Genomic DNA, 24565 nt, shown 5'->3' on the forward strand with positions numbered 1-24565 from the left:
AGCCAATAGGTCCACTTTTTATATTTTGGTGCTCTGACCATTTAGCAAAGTCAGTACCTTACTTAAAATGACACCCTTTATATAGTAACATGACATAGTAAGCAGCGTACACCCATGAGGCGTTTAGTCACCAGGCCACCCCACACTGATCACAGCCTAAGGCCATGCGTGGCTTGGGGTTGGCTGCCTTCAAGGGGTTGGAGTAAAAAGTTACAGGAGTGTGACCCATAAACCTCGTCGGGACTCGGTTAGGAAGGTAGAGAAATAAACAATGTCCCAACAGGTTATCATCTAAGGCAATTAAGTATGCAGGCACAAAGCATTACAACACAAGGAAAATAAGGAGACCAATATTCAATTGTTTAAAGATTGTAAATCATCTTATATTGAAAAGTTTCTTATTAATTGCCTTCGATGATTACCTGTTGGGACATTGTTTATTTCTCTACCTTCAAGGGGTTGGAAGCAGGGCTTGGCCTCAGGCCAGGCCCAGCTACCATTCCCATGCCGCTCACCGTTTAAGACCGGCTATCCATAAGGGGGTTGGATGTAGGACCTTGCTGCCCCATGCCAAGCATGATTCTTCACAAAACTTTCCAAAGAAAAGTCTCACCCATATCAGCTCCTTCCTGTAAAGTGTTTGGGTGATCCGTCAAACGAAACGAAAGTTATAAGCAAGCAAAAAAGTCAATTTCCTATGGAAACGTGGTCCTAATTATTACTACTCAGGAACTTCGCCATTAAATTATTTTGGGCAAAGACTTCTGAGAGCGCCTGTTATTTAATTACTCTTTGGATTATATGCCGGTCTGTGCACCGCCGGCGATCATCGCGCCACCGGTCAATGTGCGGAGTTTCCAGAAGGGGCACTTGACTCTGATATATATATATATATATATATATATATATATAAGTTTAAGTTTAAAGTTTAAGTTTAAAAAATTTGTAGAGCGCAACATACACCTGAACGGTTTCTTGGCGCTAAAATCGCAAACAGCCTGGGTGGCGGGGTCAACCACTAGGGCATAGACTGGGACAGGGGGAAAAGAAAAACATTTTTAAGAAAAAAAAGCCTGGGTGAACAGAAAAGTTTTCAGGGATTTGCGGAAAAGGGAATATTGGGTGAGGGCTCTGAGGTGAAAGGGAAGGGAATTCCAAAACACAGAGGCAAGAGTAGAGAATTTAGAGCCACCCTGTTTTTTTTCCTGAAGCGAGGGGCTACTAAAAGATGTTGATATATATATATATATATATATATATCTATATATGAAAGCTCACGTGTAGAAACACAGGCCACACTCACGGGGATATAGGTCAGAAGCCTTTATTCTCCTAACAGCAGCTAGGAGACACAGGAAAAAAGTCCATAATATCCTGATTCGTCTTGTGCATCCTGACGCGTTTCGAAGGCTCCAGCCTTCTTCTTCAGAGGACGACGAACTGATTGCAGGAAGGAGGCAGGATACAACTTCCTTTTAATTAGATGACACGCCTCTAGATAGGCTGGACTGTCGCCACAGTGCCTAGTGGAACTTGTAGTCCTGCCCTGGATTTATCGCATATTGCGTCTTTTTTCTTTGAGTCCTCCGCTGTAGTTGAAAGGCAAATGGCTCTAATCCCCTCGCCAGCCAGGCAGCGTCGCGGTGATGGAGCAGGGGACGGATATATATCCACACTCCCAACGAGCTGAATGCTTGCCGTTTGTAGACTCCTCCCTGGACGTCGCTTGGCGGTGCTGAGCGTATGCAGTTACTGCTGCGAGGCTCCAGTTCCCATCAAGGCGCTCGTGCACTCTTCATGGCGGGTTCGGCAACGAATGGTGATGGGACCATTCTATGTATGAAAGCTCACGTGTAGAAACACAGGCCACACTCACGGGGATATAGGTCATCTATATATATCTATATATATCTATATATATATATATATATATATATATATATATATATATATATATATATATATATATATATATATATATATAATCACATTTCTGATTTGATATAAATCCATTCAGCAGTGTTTGAAAAATGAAGGCAAACTATTTATTGATAACTGTGCATGGCCATGAGATTTGATTAACAGGCAGCAACTTGTTTTTCCCAAAACTTTGCTTTTGGACAGTTTAACAAGTCTTTTTTTTAAAAAGTTCATTCACCTCAGCTTTTTCCTATAAAGTTTTGGGTTGATCCATCAAGCAGGGACAACGAAAAAAGAAGAGTCCCAAAATGCAATATATGTAATTCTAGACAGCGCTACAGACAAAACGGCGGAATTAAATTACACTAAATTTGGCATAAACCTAGATATTTAGCCAGAAAGCATGCTTTTAATTATTTGATGTAAGTCAGTTCAATAGTTTTTGAGAAATTAAGGTAAAAAATGTATAGTTATCTGGGCGGTTGGGAACACAAGAGGTTTGCATGATCCCCACCGGCACTCAACTCCAAAAAATGAAGCAATCTGATTGGCCGCAAGGTCCTTTTTTCTCTCAGCCATCTAACTCTCATGGGATTGAGAGGCTCCTGCGAGTCCAGCGAAAGCTTTCCCTTTGATTGGCTGGCCGCAACACAAACAGAAATGTTGCAGCTGCCATTACATGACTCAGTACCTCGGTCCTTGTGTCTCTAAAATTAATAACAATTAAGTTATAAGGGGGCAGGGTAGAGATACTTTGCCCCCTCACTCATTTAGAAGAGGTCCATGAGGGATCGCCCTGGGTTCAAATTAGTAAAAAAAATGTTTTAGGGATCGCCGATCATGCAGGAGTCTTTCAAAAGCCTGCGCGGTGCCTGTTGTGCTCCAGAAAAACACACTGGCACATGAGAGACTCTTGAAAGAGTTCCATGGAATTCAGAATTTGTTTTACTGTCTGGCAGGGGGTGTAGGCACAGCTGAAGGCCCTGCACAGCAGGGGGTTGGGTGCATGGCTCGGCCTCATGCCAGGCCCTATGGCCAACCACCAGCCATGCAGGGCCAAAGGCAGTAAGCGACAGGAGGTTGCCATAGTTAAGTCTGGTAATAAAATCTTGCTTTATGCTGAAAAAAAACCCTTGAAATTTATTGAAAAAAAACAAAGATTAATGGGCCGTTATAGATAGATATGGTAATAATATGTTACTTTACTTTAAAAATAAACATGGTATTTCACTGAAAAAAGCAAAGGTTAAAGTGACGTTATAGTTAGATGAAAATGTCAGGTATGGGATCCTTTTGTGGGCTGTTTACACTGTGCTACTGTTTGATGTGTTGCACAAATACTTTACACATTGCTTCTAAATTAAGCCAGATTGCTCTGTGCCAAGCTACCAGAGGGTTGAGTATAGGTTAATTTGGGGTTTACCTGTGACTTCATTCTGACAAGGGTTGTAGTTCCTGCTTGAGTAAGGTTTCAATTGCCCTCAACCAGTGAGCCAATTTTTTACAATGCAGATTATGCAAGAAGAAAAATTCTGCATTTCGCGCTATTTTCATAGTGCAAAAATGTCCCATTGGATCCAAAATGGACGCAAAGATGCATTTTGCACTAAGAATTAGCACTACATGCAACAGAAAATGAATAGTGAGCATGAACAGAGACTCACACTTGCTAAATGTGCACTTGGGGTAGGATTATCCCCCAATTTACTCCCAGCATTTAGCACTAGTTTCTAGCAAAATGCACCCTTGCATCACAAATGGTAGCAAGGAAGCAAATTGTAAATTAGCCCGTCAAAACCTGAGCACAGAAATAAGATGTAGGAATCCCGCAGGAGTAAGAAAGGCAAGGGAGACTTATAGGCTAGCTCAGAAAGCAGCAAAAAATCAGTGGGATGAGGATCGGTGGCGTGATCTGAAATCAGCCTGTAAAGCAAAGGACTCAAAACAATTTTGGGCCATTGTTAAGTGGGATAGAGGAGGTGTAGCTGAACCCCCCAAAACAATGAAGCCAAACAACAATGGCTAGATGTTTTCAGACCACAATATGCTCGCAATCGAGTTGAAGAAGAGTGTCCATTACCCCCAACTATTTTTTTACCAAAGTCAGCTTTTTACAACTAAATATGTTAGTATAGCGTTAGATTGCGTGACCGGGGGAAGAGCTACTGGCATGGATGGCATCCCAGCTGACGTGTTTTTAAGTGATAGATCCTCTTGGTGTCAATACTTTGAGTGTTTAGCTAACTCTGTGGCCAGGGGTGCGCCTTTCCCATTGTCATGGAAAGGCGCTGAAATAATCCCGGTTTTTAAAAAGGGTGACAAATCTTTACCCAGTAATTATAGACCTATCAGTCTTATAGACTCAGCCCAGAAACTTATAGGTCGCTTAGTGCAAAATAAATTGCATACATGGATAGAAGAACACAATATTTTGTCTCCATATCAAGCAGGCTTTCGACCATGCACTAGCTCAATTGACCAGGTCTTTTATTTTATAGCACTCTACTGGAGGAATGTGGCCTTAACCAATGGGACACTTTATGCGGTCTTCGTAGACCTGAAATCGGCTTTCGATTTAGTCCCTCGTTTCAAACTCTGGAGGGTTCTCGCTGAAGCAGGGATATCCCCGGAACTATTGACTCTCCTCGTCCGCTTGCATGAGAACAACTATGCCAGAATCAGATGGGGGGTACAGGGTGAGGTGACCGACTCATTCCCTGTTGAGCATGGCGTTCGGCAGGGGTGTGTTCTGGCACCCACGCTGTTTTCATTATACGTCAACGGCATAGTGGATCATCTTAGCCGTTCCCCCACTGATGCCCCCATTCTGGCTGGGGCTCGCGTGCCTGTTCTCATGTTCGTGGACGACACGTTGATTGTTTCCCGGACCCCGAGTGGGCTCCAGAAGGCTGTGAATGCGTTTGGAGAATTTTGTCAACTGCGTGGACTTGAGATAAACACCTCAAAAACCAAGTTCATGTCCCTGAATCAGCGGAAAACCTTCAGAGGTACAATTAATTTTAATGGAACTCCACTAGAGCAGGTAGAGGCATTTACGTATTTAGGAATATCTCTCCAGAGTAACATGGGCTGGAAAAGTCATATTCAGTGGCGGTTTTCTCATTAGGGCGGCAGGGCTCCGCCCCGCTTACATTTCTGCTTCAATTAGGGTTTCCTTTTTATTGAGAAGAATTCCAAATCCATTACTCCTGCGACTCTCGCTCTGCGCAAGGATCAGGCAAAACCAGGCACATGTGGTGTTAGAGCGCATGTGCGGGGCGTCGCAGGATTTTAAGAGCTGGCTTATTTCAGCCCCGTCCCCCGGTGGCTTCCAACAATTGAAGTCTCTGCCCTCTGATGACGTAATGCAGCCTCGCTGATTGCAAGCAGCCTGGGCGCTTTAAGCAGAAGCCCTGGGTTTCCAAGTCTGCTTGTCAATCAGGGAGGGTGCAATACGTACGTCACTGCACCCTACCCATTTTCTACCACGTCAGCATGGGGTGGGAGCAAGACTCCATGGCCCCACCCCCTGGGAAGAGCTGGGAAAGGCCTGTGGTGCTCACGACACGAGGCTGTCTGAGGCGACCTGATCTGCATGGGCCCGGTTTTCACGGAGGTATGTAGGACAGAACTAACTTCATGTCTTTTGGGCCTGGTTGGAACACGATATTTTCAGTGGTGCTTGTGCTAACAGCGTCGCTGATATCAAACTTTATGTTGCGCATTATGCCGTCTAATTACAGTATTTTGCTGAACATCCACGCGTCCTCGCGTATCCATGAGTCTTCATGCCTTGGTGGAGCTTGAGCTTCTGAAGGGGCAGAGGTCTTAGGTATGTGCAATACTTGTTATGGTTTTGATTGTATTAGAAAATTAATCATCCAATAACGTTTTAGCGCGGCCTGAGACTGAAAATTACGTAGAACTGCGAGCTGGGCTCAGCTGAACTGACTGTATTGTCTGTCATCAGGAAAGCCCTATATTACGTTTTTTCTGTTTCTCTTTGCCCGCAGAACCCGTTTTTCGCTGACTGGGTAAACAATTTGTTGTTAGGTAATGCTCGTTTCGGAGTGCCTACCTAAATTACATTGTTATCTATGTGATAAACGGCGGTCAAACAGTCACTGACCCTCTGTTGGATTGCCTTTAACTATAACAAACTGAGTGACCATACCCACACTGGACACAAAAAATACCGAAGTCAGTTATGGTTTTTCCCTATCAAATAAATGAAGTGCGTGTTTCTCTGATGTTTGAGTTTCCATGTCTAAGATTTCTTAATGCCAAAAATACAAGCTCTCCATTGTTCGCAAAGCAGGCTGTTTGGAGGCAAAGTCAGGAAGGAGAGTTTCTGTTCTTCCTCAGCTCGACATCACGAACTTCTGTGTCACTTGTCATTACACTTGTCATTCATGCACACTTAGTCTACAGGCTCTGCATTCTGAAGTTCATCTGATCTCTGCAGCATGTGCTTATGCCCACTAGGCCAGTGATTTCAGTCAGTTTACAGTTAACGAGATATGATTTTCTTAATTTACATTTCAAACTGAGGCTGGGAGTTAACTTGTTTCATGCAGAACATAAACCACGCCTATTCTCAAAACTGTTTTTTATGAGGATTGGCTGTCCGTTACTACTTTTTACTAGGGCAGTGACCTTCCCTTTTCTGGTACATTACAGCAGTTTTAAGATCTTCTTCAAATGGGTGTAATTTCTGATGTGTGTATATATATATATATATATATATATATATATATATATATATATATATATATTACCTACTGGCGGTCGCCAGTAGGTATATATAGTTAGGATTTTTTCTCTATGGGATTTTTGAAAATTCTATGTCTAATAACTTTGGCGTTTGTGGACGGAATTGGCTGAAATTTTCAGGAAAATGGAACATTTTGTTTCTGAGCAGCCACTAAAAATTTGGGGGGGGTTTGTCAAGGGGGGGCTGAGAAAAAAGGGGGGTCCCAAAACGTGTTTTTCCCATGTTAATTTCCATAGGGCGGTTGGCCTCACTTTTAGCCCGAACGGCTGAATGGATTTGCACGAAACTTGGCAAAATTGTAGGGACTGTTAGCCCGATGTGCCTTTGCTAGGTCTCAAGATATGTGCTCCAGTGGATTTTGAGAAATTAACGTTCAAAAAAAGATATATATCTGTAAGCGCGCTCCGGGCAGCGCCCCGGTTCGCGTACCTGACGCGTAACGGAACTTCGCGAAGCGAAGCTGATTGGCTCTCCGGTGTCTGTCAACATTCTAAACAGTCCGGAGCGGCCGCCATCTTGTCTCTCGGTAGGATCGAGAGACAAGATGTGGTGAAAAACGAAGGGGGGAATGAAGGAAAGGGGGCAAGGTAGACCCCTCCTGACCCCCCTAGGATTGATGAGGGGGATATTAAAGTCCCCCGCGGGGCAAAAAAAAAAAAATTGCGATTTTTCGCGGTAGAGGCGCTTCCCGGTACGCGAACCGGGCAGCTAACCGGCAGCGTAACGGGAGTCCGCCATCTTGTGTTTTGGGAGCGTCCGGTTCGCGAACCGGGCAGCTCATCGGGCAGCTAACCGGGCAGCTAACCGGCAGCGTAGCTGTCAACATTGTAAACAGTCCGGAGCGGCCGCCATCTTGTTTCTCGGTAGGTTCGAGAGACAAGATGTGGTGAAAAACGAAGGGGGAAATGAAGGAAAGGGGGCAAGGTAAACCCCTCCTGACCCCCTAGGATTGATGAGGGGGATATTAAAGTCCCCCGCGGGGCAAAAAAAAAAAAATTGCGATTTTTCGTGGTAGAGGCGCTTCCCGGTACGCGAACCGGGCAGCTAACCGGCAGCGTAACGGGAGTCCGCCATCTTGTGTTTTGGGAGCGTCCGGTTCGCGTACCGGGTAGCGTCCCGGTAAGCGTAACAAGAGAAACAGTAAAAAAAAAAATAATGGAATAGATTATCAAGAAAACTTTGAAAAATTGTAGGGACTGTTTGTTTGATGTGCCTTTGCAAGGCCTCAAGATATGTGCACGTGTGGATTTTGTCTAATTAAGGTTAAAAAAGATATATATATCTGTAAGCGTGCTCCGGCGCGCTTACGTTACGGGTTTTGTTTGCGCTGCAGAGCCGATACGTCACGGTTATGCGACGTGTCATGAGGCGTCTCACGTGGCTACGTGATACGTCACGTAATAAAGAATATATTTTACAGATATAGATATTAGCTTTTAAAAAACCAATGAAATTCACTGAAAAAAACATAGGTTATAGACCATATATAGTTAGGAATTAGCATTTACAAAACCTTGAAAATTCACTGAAAAAACCATAGGTTATAGACCATATATAGTTAGGAATTAGCATTTAAAAAAACTTTTTTTACTCACACAAAACCATTGAAATTCCATATATAGTTAGTTAGTTGCACTAACTATATATCGCGCACCCGCAATCCACTGCTGATCATGTCACATATTACATCATTCATGACATGGTCAGTGACATCACTGATGACATCACTGATGACATCTCAAATGACATCACTGATGACATCACTGATGACATCTCATTTGAGATCAATGACCACATTACTGATGATATCATTCATGTGACAATACAATGCATCTCCTCACATTTTAATATAACCTCTGTTACACCCAGTGTTAAATACAGAGTATAATTTTTGAAACCATTGACACACCAATACTAGTTACTACATACGCACTCACTGATTCCTACGTCTACACACACATTCACTTATTCACCCATACAATCATTCATACATACAATCACTCATCTTTACAACACTATCATATGCACTCATACACCTATACAGACACTCACACTCTGCCACTCATCCATGGAGTTACTCACATACCTAGTCAGTCCTGTAAAGAATCAATCACACTTCCATTTTCTTGTCTATACAGTTAAACATAGAGCACCTTACATTTTCAAACATATACTAACACATACTTACTCTCTTATACAATCATTGATACAAGTACACATTGATCTGCACAGAGTCACACACCTCCCAGCCAGCCACACACACACTCAGTCTCCCATACAAATACTTGGACAATCAATCAATAACCCATATAGTTAATCATATAGCTACTGATCAACACATGCAGCAGTTTACAGAACAACAGACATAATGATGCACAAATTAAGACAGTTTAGTCACTAACCCATGCACTCAGTGAGACACATTTAATCACTCACTCATACATTCAGTCATGCACCTACTAAATCCTTCGTCCAGACACGTATACTTCCACTCATTCTTCAATATGTAAGACATATTTTAACTTTACAGAAACATACAGTCACTGGATGTTGTCATCAGTGATGTCATCAGTGATGTCATTTGAGATGTCATCAGTGATGTCATCAGTGATGTCACTGACCATGTCATGAATGATGTAATATGTGACATGATCAGCAGTGGATTGCGGGTGCGCGATATATAGTTAGTGCAACTAACTAACTATATATGGAATTTCAATGGTTTTGTGTGAGTAAAAAAAGTTTTTTTAAATGCTAATTCCTAACTATATATGGTCTATAACCTATGGTTTTTTCAGTGAATATATATATATATACATACATTCATTCCAAACACAAGTTAGCCCCAAAAAGTGAGAAGCCACCGGCAGTGCAATAATTCACTTTTATTTTCATTCGAGCAGCTTGCAAACAGGCTCCCAACAGAAACGTAAACCTTCATAGTGCCAAACGCGTTTCAGGAAATTCTTCCCTTCCTCAGTGGCTGTCAGGCAATTAATGTCAAAGCCGCAGTTCATGTGCACAAGATAAATCCAAGACCTGCCTGAGTGGGCGTGGCCACTCTCCTAGCCTTTTGGGTCTCGTAGTGCCAAACGGTATTTCTCAAGTGAGTCCGCTTTGAGCATTGTGCCAAATTAAAACAAAATGTACTTTCCCATGTGGGTTGTTGTTCGAAGCTGTAGGGCTGCCTGTCACGCTTTCCAGCTTCCCGCTGTGAATTTCTGTCGGAACAAGGCTTGAGAGAGGTCCACCGCTTGTCAGCGGGCCCGTGCTGATGCACAAAGCAGGTGTCAACACTTTGGGAGGCAGAGTCGGAACTAGCCTTGTTCCAACAGAAATTCACAGCGGGCAGCTGGAAAGCGTGGCAGGCAGCCTAAAGGTGGCCTGTTTATACACTGACAGCATTTCTACGCCCTGAAATCGAGAATATGTAATTGATCTTCAGACAAATCAATTTGCTCCATTGTTTCTGAAGGCAATGTAAATGATAAAAAATCTGTTTGCTTCATTAATTAACAACGTTTCTTCAGGATTCAATTGTTTCTTTGCTAGAAACTATCTCATGTAGTTAAACTAATTTATAATCAAGGCAGTTATTGTTAAAGCTATAATGCATTTTCTCAAACTTTTCCCGAGTGCAGCAATATGTTCATGTAAAACGGGTAAGAGCAGCAAAGCCTGTTTGTTTGATTTTCTATTTTTTTGCACTTTTTTATATAGCGCATATTAGACTGTAGGGTCAGGGAGACTTTACACGAGCACCACTTACATTACAGATGCACACATTCATTTTTGGCAGGAACGGGGAGATTAAGTGATTTGGCCAGATTCACTGGATGTTGAGCCAATGCAGCGACTAGAATTTATAATGAAATCTTTCTTATCTGACACAATAGTGTTAGTCTCTGTGATATTATACACAGGCCAGCGGCCATGGCGGGCCTGCTGCGCCAGAACAGATATAAATGCTGCACGCGCAATATTGTTTTTAAAGACAATCTGCAGATAGCTCAAGTTCGTTAGTTCTTTTGGGAATGCGGCCCATTTTCAATAGAGAGCACTCTTTTTCTGTGAGCCTTTCATTTTATTTCCAAGGGCGGGAGTGACTTTCAGAGTTTCTAAAGGAAAGTCAGCATTTGTGCAATACGTTATTAACTGTTTATTTATTATTATTGCACTCCACTATTTATGACTAAGGTGTGTTACGATACCCAGAAAACATCCAACACAGCCCACTGCACATTACAGTCAAGTGGTGCGTGCAAGCATCCATGCATAGAGTGTCTGTGTGGTGTAGAAGTCCTGAATGAATCCTAAGTGTCGTAGTAACCAGCGGGTTACATGGCGTGTTGCTCACTAGCAGGGTCATAAAGAATGTTGGTTGTTTTTGGGGTCCACACAAAGCTGTATTCTTTTGTGCATTCATGGGTAGCTAGCAGTAATCATCATCCCCGTGACCGAGACACAGCGTCATGGGGCCTGGCCTGGGCTTTAGATGCAAGCTTCATGATCATCTAATCCAGGAGCAGAGCCGAATGTATAATTGCTCCACATGTTAAATCTGCAATGTTACCTTTGTCCCTTGATTTTGCGTGGAGTGTGTGTGCTGAACTGGAGCCACACTGGGAAAATAGCTCAGTGAGTTGTATGGGCTCCTGGCATCGTTGTACAGGCTCCTGGCATCTGCTGCAATCTACAGTTCAAGTCAGTGAAGCAAGACGTGTCCATGTTACTAAGACAATAGTATTGTCTTAGTAACATTAACAGGTCTCGCACAATAGTCTTTCAGCAGACAGTTGATTGAGGGTTTCTAAAGCGCTAGAATCGACTCCCGAAGGTGTATCTCTGCGATGTAGACCACTGGGGAACCCCTCCTGGCTTTCCCTGTGAGATGGTCCTTACTGGGTATCTCCAAGGTGAAACCAGGCATCCCCGGCGTATGTGGGGGGCCGTTGTGGAGATGAGGCAAGCTAATGCCCAGAGTTGCTGAGTGTGATCCCTAGTTAGAGTAGGCACCGAGACGAGAATTATCGAGTCCGTTGACCCTGGTCCAAGACCCTGCCACGTCGGGAATTGAACCCTGGTCCCAGGCCGTCCTCTGCTCCCGGGTCTGCCGCCTCTAACCAGTGAGCCACGCCACTCCACTCCACAGTTTAGAAGAAAACCGTGTGTTTATGTGGCCTGGTTGTACGGGGTGCCGACGGCAGCTGGCTCTGCACTAGATGTGTTTTTAAATGCCCTGACCCTTTATTTTCTGGTACTGTCGCAGAATCGCATTTAGTATAAGCACACATGTTTTTTTTATTCTGTTTCTCCTAAATTGCAACATGAGTGATTTTCCCTAGGCTGTCTAAATTAAAACTCCACTTTGCGCATTCCTTGTGTAATCTGCACCGTTTCTAGAAAGGTTCGAGGGAATTTTTTTGAACAGAGTACCCTTCATTCCTTGTTCCTTTCTTCCCATCTCTTTTCTATCTCTCTTTTGTTACGTGTTTTTCCATCCTTGTTTCGCCCTTATTCAATTTGCCTCGTGCATATGTTTTACTTTCTTTGGAAATGTTAGCATTAGACTGACTACATTTTGTGCTACTATTTATTTTAAATTTAATATGCATGGCACTCGAGAGCATTTTAGTAGAGATTTCCACCATGTAGCCTTCAATATTTATACTGACATCTCTGAAAACAGGGATAATGTATATTTCCATAACAGTGCTTACCTCAAAAGAAGAAATAATCGTGCCTGCTAATTCTCAGCTAATAAGTGTTTGCCCTGTATTTACCGCCACTTTTTTCTTAATTATTATTATTTTTCTTATTTAGTAGAAATGTAGGGAAACATGAGGAATACAATAAATACGTGATTTTATACACCGATAAAATTAAAGCATTTTTAATGAGGTGACTGAAAAACCACCACCTAGGCTGCTGCTGAATAATTCTCTGACACGTTTCAAAAGCTTTCTAATAACCTGCTTCGGATCTGGTTCAGGAGGTACTGGGCATGTGTAAACTTTAATGCATCTGACAGCCAGGCCTCTCTTGGGGCCATGCTGGCGCAGTCTGGGTTGTAATTAATGTGGCCGAGTATATTGCTGTAGGTTTAACTGTATCCCAGATGCTGTGATTGTCTGTCAATGACAGTAGCATCCCTTCTTCCAACTAAACTGCGCTGAGAAAGGCCTACTAATCTCCAAAATACAAGTGGCAAGGCCTGTGCTGGGTGTATTAAAAGACTAGATAGATGAGTTTGAGGATGGTATTTAAGGTGTTGTGCTTGTGCCTCATTGCGGTTCCTGTTGAAAGAGTTGGATGGTCTCTGGCTACGTACATAAGATGGGTTTCTAGAAGCATACAGAGGTTACGGGCAAAAAATGGAAAATACACAGGAACAAAATAGAAGACTGTTTGACCAATGACTGAGGGGTGTGGAGGAAGGCAAAAGTAAATAGGTGCAAGTTTATTGCCAGGTACTATGACACTAGTTCTGTCTGCTTGCAAAAAAGTTGGGCCCCTGCACTGTTGACCCCTGAAAGGTGGGCACTGGTGCAATTTGAATTGGAAATATGTTATCCCCGACCTCTCTCCCATTTGCTCCTAAAAATGTGTACTTTGGCCATGATGCAAGAAACTCCTGAAAAATTAGTTACCTCAGTGTTCTCCCAGTATGGTCCCTGTAATGTTTTCTCCTGCAGGTTGGCACTCTGTGCACTTAGCTAATTCATGCTGAGGCGCTTACAAAGTTTGCTAGTAAATCGTTGGGCCATAGTCCATTTTTAAATATTTGGTCCTTGGTGTCGATTACTCATAATGTTTTGCTTCAAAGATATTCACTCTGTAAAGATAGATTTTATTCTGTGGAGTTCTCTGGTTGGGCAGATCAAGTAGTCTTTTAATGCATTTCTACCACTGGATATAAGTAATTATAGCCTGCCTGCAGTCTAGGAGAGAGCATTGCCAGTTCTAGCGATTTAAGATCAGTTTGGTCAGGTGTGTATCTGCAGCTTGTTAAAATGATAACATCCCTGACTGACATGAATGTGTGGAGACTTGCCACAGCCAAAGTTAGGGCCTTGTAATGGCATGGATGGATGTCAGGGTGGGAGTGTTAACCTGTGAGAAATCTCCTTTCTTGGCTTGCCTTTAAGTTGTTTATTTAAAAAATTATCAATGAGGTATTGAGCAGATATTTATCCAGAGTTAAAGATGTAACTGATGGTAGTTTGAGGGGAGGCAGTGGCCTGTTTCTGTTTAACACTGTGGCTTCCGAAAGTCTTGAAAATGCACCATTTGCCTTCAAATTTTTCAAAATTTTCTTGGGGGGAACCCCCCCGAACCCTCCGTAGGTGGTTCGGGCTCGCTCGCTCAGGCTCGCTCGCGTGGTGTGCTCCACAATTAATTTAACGCCCACCACTTTCAAATGTCACCAGCCGCCACTGGTCATATTGGCATGGCTGTTCTAAAATTCCACCAGCTTGTGGGTGCTTTAGCCGCAAAGCATAAAGCTTCTTTTACCAAGCCAATTACACCTTCCCTAGAGATCTACAATAGGAAGGTTATAAGTAAGCATGGGCGTAAAATCCGCTCCGCTCGCGGATTTTTCGGATTTTCGGCAAATCCGCAATCCGCGAACGCTCGCGAATTTGTCGAAAATCCGTGAATCCGCTCGCGGCGGATTTTTTGCTTGGTTGCGGCGCGCGGCGTGGTGCACGGCGTTCACTTTCCGTCATTTTAGCGTTTGCCGAGTTGTTTTTCTTTGCGAGTGACGCGCCATTTTAGATCTTGCTGCGTGTTCCCGCGGGAGTTTGTCGCCCGCGAATACGTACTCGCGGCTTGCCACCTTGCACAGCACACCTCGCGAGAGTTCGCAATTGCGAACATGTAGTTGCGGCGGAAAGGAACAATCTCGCACTTGCGAAATAGAGATTTTGCAATTTCGCACAAGAAAATCACCAGCAAACAGGATAAACCTTCAGAAAATTATGATTTTTATCAGAATCACTCCTCAGGTTGACATTTGCATGGCCTTTTTTTTTGCAAGGAGTCCATTTTGGGGGGGGGGGGAGGAAGGAAGTGCCCCACAGTCTCCAACTTCCTGTTCCTGTCCAGCAGGCTCCTCCCAGTGCTTTGTCCATCTCCTGGTCACTTTCATTTGGATCTGGAGCTGGAAGGATTACTTTTTGTGGGTGCTGCTGGATATTTGGATTTGAGGCCTTTTTGACTGTCTTTGGATCACTTTTGGATTAGAAATCAACTTTCACAAGTAAGTTTGTTTGGGGCATTACAGTTGCTGCAAGTACAATTTTGGAACTTTTTCAGAAAATTAAATAAATTATATTGTGGGTAGCCACAGTATCCAGTAGGACCAGGGTTGGTTATGGGTGCATGATACAACTGTTTTGTTGAATTTAAACACCATTGAGGCCATGGATGGGCTGGGATTGTGCAGATTTTATTGTTTTTTGTCGTTTTTTTGGGCCTGCTGGTGTGGCCCTTTGCCCAGGGGTGGTGGGTGTTGCATGGGCCTAGTCTTTCTGTGGGGTGTCTTCTTGAATTTAAACATAATTGAGGCCATGGATGGGCTGGGATTGTGCTTATTTTATTGTTTTTTGTCGTTTTTGGGGGGCTGCTGGTGTGGCCTTTTGCTTGCCCAGGGGTGGTGGTGGTGCATGGACTGAGTGTGCCTGTGGTGTTGTCTCACTCTCTTTGATGTAAACATCATGGATGGCATTGGATTGTGGTGATTTCTGGCTGTTTTTCTGTTTTTTGGGGGTGTACTGTTGATGTGGTCTGGCCATGTGGGTGGTGGTGGTGGCCATCTTGAGTGCTGGCTGGTACAGGCAACATGTGCTTGGGGTGTAAGGGGGCCATTTTGAGGAGAGGCAGTGTCTGAGGCCTGCACTTATTTTGCCTACTTTTCATCCCTTATGCCCAGGGGTAGTGAGTGTTGCATGGGCCTAGTGTTTCTGAGGGGTGTCTTCTTGAATTTAAACACCATTGAGGCCATGGATGGGCTGGGATTGTGCAGATTTTATTGTTTTTTGTCGTTTTTTTGGGCCTGCTGGTGTGGCCCTTTGCCCAGGGGTGGTGAGTGTTGCATGGGCCTAGTCTTTCTGTGGGGTGTCTTCTTGAATTTAAACACCATTGAGGCCATGGATGGGCTGGGATTGTGCAGATTTTATTGTTTTTTGTCGTTTTTTTGGGCCTGCTGGTGTGGCCCTTTGCCCAGGGGTGGTGAGTGTTGCATGGGCCTAGTCTTTCTGTGGGGTGTCTTCTTGAATTTAAACATAATTGAGGCCATGGATGGGCTGGGATTGTGCTTATTTTATTGTTTTTTGTCGTTTTTGGGGGGCTGCTGGTGTGGCCTTTTGCTTGCCCAGGGGTGGTGGTGGTGCATGGACTGAGTGTGCCTGTGGTGTTGTCTCACTCTCTTTGATGTAAACATCATGGATGGCATTGGATTGTGGTGATTTCTGGCTGTTTTTCTGTTTTTTGGGGGTGTACTGTTGATGTGGACTGGCCATGTGGGTGGTGGTGGTGGCCATCTTGAGTGCTGGCTGGTACAGGCAACATGTGCTTGGGGTGTAAGGGGGCCATTTTGAGGAGAGGCAGTGTCTGAGGCCTGCACTTATTTTGCCTACTTTTCATCCCTTATGCCCAGGGGTAGTGAGTGTTGCATGGGCCTAGTGTTTCTGAGGGGTGTCTTCTTGAATTTAAACACCATTGAGGCCATGGATGGGCTGGGATTGTGCAGATTTTATTGTTTTTTGTCGTTTTTTTGGGCCTGCTGGTGTGGCCCTTTGCCCAGGGGTGGTGAGTGTTGCATGGGCCTAGTCTTTCTGTGGGGTGTCTTCTTGAATTTAAACACCATTGAGGCCATGGATGGGCTGGGATTGTGCAGATTTTATTGTTTTTTGTCGTTTTTTTGGGCGTGCTGGTGTGGCCCTTTGCCCAGGGGTGGTGAGTGTTGCATGGGCCTAGTCTTTCTGTGGGGTGTCTTCTTGAATTTAAACATAATTGAGGCCATGGATGGGCTGGGATTGTGCTTATTTTATTGTTTTTTGTCGTTTTTGGGGGGCTGCTGGTGTGGCCTTTTGCTTGCCCAGGGGTGGTGGTGGTGCATGGACTGAGTGTGCCTGTGGTGTTGTCTCACTCTTTTTGATGTAAACATCATGGATGGCATTGGATTGTGGTGATTTCTGGCAGTTTTTCTGTTTTTTGGGGGTGTACTGTTGATGTGGACTGGCCATGTGGGTGGTGGTGGTGGCCATCTTGAGTGCTGGCTGGTACAGGCAACATGTGCTTGGGGTGTAAGGGGGCCATTTTGAGGAGAGGCAGTGTCTGAGGCCTGCACTTATTTTGCCTACTTTTCATCCCTTATGCCCAGGGGTAGTGAGTGTTGCATGGGCCTAGTGTTTCTGAGGGGTGTCTTCTTGAATTTAAACACCATTGAGGTCATGGATGGACTGGGAATGTGCAGATTTTATTGGTTTTTGTCGTTTTTTTGGGCCTGCTGGTGTGGCCCTTTGCCCAGGGGTGGTGAGTGTTGCATGGGCCTAGTCTTTCTGTGGGGTGTCTTCTTGAATTTAAACACCATTGAGGCCATGGATGGGCTGGGATTGTGCAGATTTTATTGTTTTTTGTCGTTTTTTTGGGCCTGCTGGTGTGGCCCTTTGCCCAGGGGTGGTGAGTGTTGCATGGGCCTAGTCTTTCTGTGGGGTGTCTTCTTGAATTTAAACATAATTGAGGCCATGGATGGGCTGGGATTGTGCTTATTTTATTGTTTTTTGTCGTTTTTGGGGGGCTGCTGGTGTGGCCTTTTGCTTGCCATGGGGTGGTGGTGGTGCATGGACTGAGTGTGCCTGTGGTGTTGTCTCACTCTCTTTGATGTAAACATCATGGATGGCATTGGATTGTGGTGATTTCTGGCTGTTTTTCTGTTTTTTGGGGGTGTACTGTTGATGTGGACTGGCCATGTGGGTGGTGGTGGTGGCCATCTTGAGTGCTGGCTGGTACAGGCAACATGTGCTTGGGGTGTAAGGGGGCCATTTTGAGGAGAGGCAGTGTCTGAGGCCTGCACTTATTTTGCCTACTTTTCATCCCTTATGCCCAGGGGTAGTGAGTGTTGCATACTTGCATGTCCCTAGTCTTTCTGTGGGGTGTCTTCAATGTAAACATCATGGATGGCATGGGATTGTGCTCATTTTTCTGTGTTTTGTCGATTTTTTGGGGTGTATAACTGAACTGATGTTCCTCTGTCTTCCATTGCTTTTAGGTGCACAAGAAGACTCAATAGAACCACCAGTGCCAGGAAGAAGTCCTGCAGCGGTGTGTGCAGCATAACGTCACGCGACGTCACGTCTGGACACAGAACCCTCTGCAACTCGTGCAACTGCTGCCTGCTGACCTGCTCTGAAGAAGATGGCCCCAAAAAAAGTAACCCGTAGCTCCTCTAGCAAGAAAGGTGCCAGTAAGGAGCAGAAGAAGCAAGTTACCAAGGACACTGGTGTGCCGCCCGCCCCTTTTTTTGTGAGTAAAAAAAAAAGTATGCCTGCAGCAGCTGCAGCGGGATCTGCTGGGGACCAAGCTGGCAGCAGCACCCCCGCTCCATTGGGCTCAGTGCCACCACCACCACCACGCCAACTTAAGTCCAAGCCCTTGAGTGCTGCAGAGGCAGCCAGTATACTTCTTCAATCACCATCGACCAGTGATGTTGGCTCATCGCAAGAAAGCAGCAGCAATGTCCCTCAATCAACACAGGTTGTTGTAGCTCATCTGACGAGTGTTGAACAACCACAGCGGCAACAACAATCACATGTGCAAGTACAAGCCCAAGTACATGTGGAAGGAGAGGCAGCGCAAGGAGATGCGCATGCAGAGGTGCATGGAGGGTCACAACAAGTGCCCACAATAGTTGTTCCTCCCGAAGTAGGGGCACATCAGGAAATCGACAATCAAGGCGAGGTATCATTTGAGGAAGCCACTCCTCCTGATGATCCTTCATTGTCTTCCACAACCCTAGCAAGGAAGAGATCAAGGGTGGTGTCTACATCCTCTTCAAGCACACCTCCTTCTGATGATACGGATCAAACTTGGGAACCAGCACCACAGCCGTCTGAGAGTGAGGCACACCATGATCCAACAAAGGTACTTAAGCGTAAAAGGAAGCTCGTCCAAAGTCTCAGACTTATGGAGTGTGATGAGGCTCAACAAGAAGTGGCGGATACTGCTGCTGATGAAGACTCTGCCAACGACGACCCAGTCATCATAAAGGTCACTGCAGCCCCAGCGGGCATGCAGCAAACAGACATTTTGACCCTAGCCCGAAGAGCTGCTGCGCGTGATGATGATGATGATGATGTTGTCGATGAGGAGGCAGTGGAAACACCACAATCATTGGAGTTAAGTAGTACACCAACTCGTCCCGCTTCCATATTTCTTTCTGGCAAGAAGAGACCTGCGTCAACCTCGACCTTAATTAGTGGCGGTGAAAGTGGAAAACGTACAAAAGTTGGCCAATCCAGATCCTCCACTTCATCTGGCATTAGCTTCATGACCACCACCACCACCAGTATCGCCGCCTCCTCCAGGTCCCACAGACACTTCAAGTCCCCAGTTTGGGACTTCTTTACTGTTTGTCCCAAAAATCCAAGGTTTGCCATTTGTACCCTTTGTAAGCTTGCAGTTAGTCGTGGTAAGCCAGGTAGCAACTATGGTACCGGCGGCCAGAGTGGTCATCTTGACAGAAAGCACGCTGTCCAATGGTTTGCGCACCTAGCTGCGATCAAGAAAGGCCAAAATCAAGGAAACGTTGATGTTTCATCTGATGTTGACGAGCAGGAAGAAGACGTGTCAAACACTTCCCTTACACCCAGTACCCCTCTCAGCAGCACACCCAATGTGAGGCACACTAAGAGTGTTGGAGCGAGTGAGACACCAACGCACAAAAGTTCACCAGCGAGCAAAATTGGGTCAACGAAGTCATTATCAGCCCGTAAATGCTTGGTCCAGGGCAACATTAGAACAATGCTTACTTCAGAGGTGCCATATGAACGCAACCACCCACTGACGCGTCTGTATAACACTAAGCTGGCTAAAATGCTAGCTGTGGACCTTCTACCTTTTTCTTTTGTAGAAGCGGTAGGTTTTCTTGAATTAGTTGCAACGCTCTGCCCTAAATGGAAGGTTCCGAGCCGGTTCTATTTTGCCAGAGTTGCGGTTCCAGCACTACATGAAGATGTGCTGCAGGCGATTGGGGCAGCTTTGCAGAAGAGTGCTGTTCACACAATACATCTGACAACAGACATGTGGACCAGTGGCCCAGGCGATGATTACATGTGCATCACTGCACACTGGGTCTCTTTTTCAGGTGTTATAGCAAAGCTAAACGCAGGTGTTGACCCGGACCAAGTTTTCAAAGCTGCTCGGAAACATGCAACACTAGCCATGTTTGCCTTGGAGAAAAGTCACACAGCAGAAAACCTTTTGGAAGAGTTTGACAAAAAGGTGTTGTCAATGCTATCCCCCCTAAAACGCAAGATTGGTTATGTTTCCACGGATAATGGCGCCAATGTAGTTAAGGCCATGTCACAGGGTCACCATGTTAGAGTGCCGGGTTTGGCGCACTGTATCAACCTGGTAGTTCAAAAATTCTTGAGTGATAAAGAGAGTCCAGCGTTCGAGGTAATGGCCACCTGCCGCAAAATGTGCAACCATTTCAGCCATTCTTTTAAGGCCCGGAAGCATCTGCGGAGACTGCTACTTCAACGTGGAATGCCAGTGAAAGCACTCATCCAGGAGGTGGCAACACGTTGGAACTCAACCTTCTACATGCTTGAGCGTCTGCATGAGCAGTATACGGTACTCGATCACTATTTCTTGACAGAGGCTACATCTCAGAAGGAGGACCTGCGGATGAGTAAGGCGCAATGGGCCATAGTTAAAAGCCTGACAGACATGCTTCGTCCTTTTGAGTTCTTCACGCGTGCAGTCAGCCAGGAGGACTGTAATTTGGGAAAAGCTATCCCATTGTTGTGCATACTGGAGCACCAACTGATGGCGGTTTCTTCTGAGTTTGAAAAAGATGAAAAAAAAAAAAACCATTTCATTTTGTCTGAGAAATTATTACATCGCCTACGTGGTGATGAACGTCTTAAAAACATCAACTCAGATCAGCATTACATTTGTGCTACTATTCTGGATCCACGCTACAAAAAGGCGCTGGCAGACAACGCATTCTTTCCTTTCGCTGATGCAGATGTTCAAAAGTACAAACATTGGTTAGCCTGGTCAGCCAAGAGGTTTGAAAAAGAACGGCAGGTTATTGAAGGAGAAGCCAGTACATCAGCATCAGCATCAGCAGGCCATCCGCAGTCACAAGAATCCACTTCTGCACCTGTGGCTGGGGCACAAGTGACCTCTCAGCCGTTAAAGACACCGGCAACTGGATCATCTGCACCACACACAATGACAACACTAACAGTGGCTGGGGAGGAGGATTGGCTAAGTTTGATGGGGTATGGTTCTCTAAAAAATGTCACAGGCACAGCAAAAAGTAAGCAAAGTGGAGGAACAGTTGATGACCTTGAGTCGATGGTGCAGGACTATCTGAATGACTCAACAGTGGTCTTTCTTAATGAGGAGCCATTGCAGTATTGGCATGGCAAAAAACAATTGTGGCCACAGCTCTACAACCTGGCTATAAACTATTTGTCTTGCCCACTCGCAAGTGTGTCTTCTGAACGTGTTTTCAGTGCTGCTGGTGGCATTGTAACTGCCAAACGGAGCCGCCTATCGCCCAAAAATGTGGAGCGGCTGACAATGATCAAGATGAATCAGCACCTCATACCACCAGATTACAAAGTGCGAGAAAGCACGCCACATGAAGACGATGAGGACAGCAACGTAGATGAGGGGATTTTTTCTCTGTTCGGTGCCACTGACCTCATCCAGCCTGAATTCGCAGAGTATGATGACGAAATCTTGTTCTTATTCCCTGACACCGAGCCCTGAAAATGAGACAATCAATCAAGAACTTTCTTTTTCGTCCTTATTCACTTTTATTCCTGTGTGCTTTGTGTCTCTCTTTCTTTGTTTTGCACAGTTAATTTAATTCAAACTTTAATCACCTAATCCCAAAAACAAGACCATCATCAGAACTGTCTTCACTTGTTTGCTTATTGATTTGAGAAGGTGCCGCAGTCTACATTCCTCAGGTTCACAAGTTCTGAAGAACATGCTCCTCTATCCTCCTCCTCCAGACTGCGATTTCCCTCCAAGCAGAGTGCTGGATTACGCACAATGAAGAAAGACTCAGCACTTGTGGGGGTGTTGTACTTCTTTGCGGGTGAGTTGATGGTTTTGGGCCCATTGCTGTGAAGCTCTAATAATGGACAAAAGTGTTTTGGACCAAATATGAGGTGGAAATTTCTTGCCGTTTTTGCTGACTTGCTTGCCTTTGAGGTGCTCTTTGGCGGGGTTCCGGGGGTTTGTGTGTAATTTTTGGTGTCTGTCGAAGCACTGCTGCGACAGTCTAATCTTGATTGCATTTGCTTTTCAGGAAATCCGTGGTGGAAAACAGGAGTTCTTATGATGATTGATGATGACCTAGCTGCACAGCGCGTTACTTTGGACCGAAGGCCGACAGATATTGTAAGTATGAGATTTAGCTTTTTCGCTGTTTGGGGGTGTTGTCGGGTGTTTTTTTGCGGGTGGGTTGGCGCCGGCGGGTCTTGCCTGGGGCATTCCTGGGAAGGTCTAATACCGGATACAAGTGTTTTGGACAAAATCCATAAGGAACAGCCTTTTTTTTGCCATTTCTTCAGACATCTTGCTCAATGTAGCGTTTTGGGGGGCTTCCTGCTGTTCGTGGGTGGGTTGCGGCCGGGGTCTCTGTCGAAGCACTGCTGCGACAGTCTAATCTTGATTGCATTTGCTTTTCAGGAAATCCGTGGTGGAAAACAGGAGTTATGATGATTGATGATGATGACGACCTAGCTGCACAGCGCCGCGTTTGGACCGAAGGCCGAGAGACATTGTAAGTATGAGATTTAGCTTTTTCGCTGTTTGGTGGTGTTGTGTCGCGTGTTTTTTTGCGGGTGGGTTGGCGGGTCTTGCCTGGGGCATTCCTGGGAAGGTCTAATACCGGCTAGAAGTTTGTTGGACAAAATCCATAAGGAAACACCAGTTTTTGCACTTTTTGTACGTTAGGGTTCGTTAGGGTTAGCCCTAGCAGCAGGATTGCATGTGTTTAGGGGGGTTCTATTGCAACGCGGTTCTGTTGTTGTAGAGCACTGTTGGAGCGATGCTGGCTATGGATACTTTTGCTTGCAGGCAAGTGGTTTGAATACAATCCACGGTCTGTATTTGGGTCTACTGTTACTTTCAAAGTACGTTTTGTAACCATTTTTCTGCTAGGCATCGTTTTTGGAGATATGATTGGGTTCTTCTACATTTTTGCGACTGGCTTTAGTAAGGGTCTTGGTGGGAGCATTGCTGGGAAGGTCAAATTTTGTTCTAAAACACAGTAGTACACCCACCTTGAGGGGAAAGATCCGCTATAATATTTTGGCCATACTTATTGATCCTTAAAAAGGTGACTCAGACAGAGCACGCAATTTCAAAAATATTGTACTGTCTATTAGGGAAATCAAAGTGTGACTTTTTGAACCACACAGCGTACATACCTTTTATTTATTTATCAGTGGTATTGTAATAGCACTTCCTGTTTTCCGTTCAATAATTACAGGCCGGGTTTCAGTCAACATCCGCCAGGCAGGCAGTGGACAGGGTGTCTCTTCTGTCAGTGGTCACCACCACATTGATGGACGAAGCGTCAGCTGGAATGGAGGAGTGCCGCCAATAAGAGGAATTGTTTGCTGCATGCAACTTACTTACCAATTTCAACAGGACAACTCCAACAACATACGCAATACAGATACAGTATCCATTGTTGTCTTTTATTCTATGAGTGTGACTGCATGTGCTTACCTTTACTTTGTAACCAAAGATTGTCTGTAAACTCTGTATCTTCAATTATTGTTTGTCCATTGTTAGACCTGGCACCTTGGCGTGAGTTTCCCTTCCACTTTTTGCTGTTGTGCCTCAGATGTTTTTGCTGGTGTCCGCTACTCAGGGCACTGCGCCACGGCCAACCCGTGCCGCAGTGCAAGTGCTCCCTACTGTAAAGTGTACATGTGATTGATATACCTGATTGGTTCATTGGATTTACTGTCAGTCCCCAGTAAAGTGCACCAGGAGTGCCAGGGCTTGTGAATGCCAACACTGCTAGTGGGCCTGCAGCGCTGGTTGCGCCACCCACAGAAGCAGCCTTAAAATGTGTCTAGGGTCTGCCATTGCAGAACCTGCGTACAGTCTGGTACTGTCATGCTGGCTGGGCAAGTGCACACACTTGCCAGCCCCTAAACCTTCCCTTAACTTCATATTAGTCACCCCTATGGTAGGCCTGAGGGCAGGGTGCATTGTAAGTATAAGGTAGAACATGCCCTGATGTGTGTGGCATGTTCTAATAGTGAATTACTGCCAAATTCGTTTTTCACTATTGTAAGGCTACCAGTTCCCTTCTAGGCCAGATGGGCTGCTGGAATTATTACACTCTATAATCCCAGCAGGCTCAGGGAACATGGTAGAAATTAATGTTTAGTATGCCTGAACTCAGAATAATAAAATACTTCTTTTAGTAAAGTTTATTTTAATATCCTGTGTTTACAAATGCTACTTTTAGAAAGCTAGCATTTGCTTGCCTAACCATTTCAGCCCGCCTCTGCTTGGATGTGGATCTGACTGTCTGGTGTGTGTGAGTGACAGGGCTAGGAGTTGACAGGTAGTGAATAGCCAGATGACACCTTAGTG

The sequence above is a fragment of the Lissotriton helveticus genome, chromosome 4_1 (genome assembly GCF_964261635.1).
Source record: "Lissotriton helveticus chromosome 4_1, aLisHel1.1, whole genome shotgun sequence".
NCBI lineage: Eukaryota > Metazoa > Chordata > Amphibia > Caudata > Salamandridae > Lissotriton > Lissotriton helveticus.